The 1,534-nt window shown below is 40.4% G+C and overlaps 1 protein-coding gene across 2 annotated transcripts in view; it reads right to left on the bottom strand.

Annotated features, from left to right (window-relative positions):
* Positions 1-1,534, bottom strand: part of LOC101559708 (calcineurin subunit B type 1) — a 156,814-nt gene that overhangs the window by 129,844 nt on the left and 25,436 nt on the right. The gene's annotated exons all lie outside the window — the stretch shown is intronic.

Below are 1,534 nucleotides of genomic sequence, written 5' to 3'. Positions count from 1 at the left end.
TAGCTAGGAAAGTCTCAATCTAATAATTCTCAGTAGCACAAGAGATAAAATAGAACCATGCCAATGACAGATGTCATAGGTAAAGAAGTGAGATGTAGGTGCCTGTGTCTCAGTTTGATTTTTCTTTGGTTGATGTTTAGTTTGTGCTGTTCTCTTTAGCTTCTGGTTCCACGGAACTTAACTGCTGCTCAGTGTGTATATATTGTTCCTCTTTTCCATACCTTAGATGTTTATACTTCCCATTAACCTCTCTATTTGAGTTCTACTTCCCAGTTCTCTTATGCTTAGAGCTCAGGGTTTCTTCTCCTCTGGCTAAGAACTAATGGGGTCCCCAAAGCTGTTATTCTCCTTTAAGAGAAGAAGCACCTTTGAAGCCTCTTGAGTCCTTGCCAGCATTGTTCCTTCCAAGAAAAAAACTTACCCAGGCAGGTTCCTGGGTTATGCAACTTATACTTGAGTAGAATTCTATTTGTCTACATGATATATTTCACGTATATCATTCCACCTTGATTTTTGTTACCCCCATTTTATGGACAAAAACCTAAAATTTACAAAGATTAAAAGATTTTGCTTGAGTTCTAGTTTTCATGGCAACTCATCAGAAGAGCAGGACAAGAGTCTATGTTTCTTGGGGCCAGCCAGATTGATCAGTAGACTAAAGCGCCTTCTTAGGCAGATGCAGGGACTCGGGGTTTGAACCCTGGTCTGCTAAGCCAGTCCTGCCCCCATGGCGTGGTGGCGCATGCCTGTAATCCCAGCCCTTAGGAGGCTGAAAAAAGGAGGATTACTACGAGTCTGACTGTGTAGTGAGACCCTATAGACCCTGTACAAAAAAAAAAAAAAGAATCTGTATTTCTTAATTCCTGGCTAGAAGCTATTATCACTGCACCAAACTATTTGTATGGGCAAAAGGGCCAAGAGTGAGTGAACAGATTTTCTTTTGTCCCCCTGAAAACTTACATGAATTACTACATGTAGAATTCTTCTAGGGTTTATTATGGATTGAATATTTATGTGTTTTCCCTCCCTCCACAATCATAGGTTGAAGACTAAATTTCTAGCATTGGAGGTAGAGCCTTTGGGAGAAATTTAAGTGATGAAGGTGGAGCTCTTATAAATGTGATTAGTGCCCTTAAAAGGAGGCACATGAGATAATCTGCCTTTGCTCTCTACCGTGTGAGAACAGAACAAGAAAACAGCTGTCTATGAACAAAAAGATGGTCGACAACAAGGACCCACCTACTCGATCTGCTAGTGCAATGATCTTTGTTGACTCCTTGACCTCTATAGCTATGAGAAATAAGTGTTTAAGCCACTGTGTTGTGTTATATCAGGCTGAGCTAAGACTATGCTTCCAGGGCATTGTATTTGCCATGGTGTTTAATAAATTGCAAGCCCAGGTATGTTTTTATTTCACAATAAATATAGAAGAGAACATATCCTATTTCTGAGGAGACTCATTTGCTGCCTTCAAAGAGTTTATTTTAAATAATTTCCAGGGAGAGCTTCCTGCTACTCTGCACCGGCGGGACCA

The sequence above is a fragment of the Octodon degus genome, unplaced genomic scaffold (genome assembly GCF_000260255.1).
Source record: "Octodon degus isolate 3935 unplaced genomic scaffold, OctDeg1.0 scaffold00078, whole genome shotgun sequence".
In the NCBI taxonomy this organism is placed as follows: Eukaryota; Metazoa; Chordata; class Mammalia; order Rodentia; family Octodontidae; genus Octodon; species Octodon degus.
The sequence above is the reverse complement of the archived record's forward strand: the minus strand, read 5'-3'. Positions and strand labels throughout refer to the sequence as shown.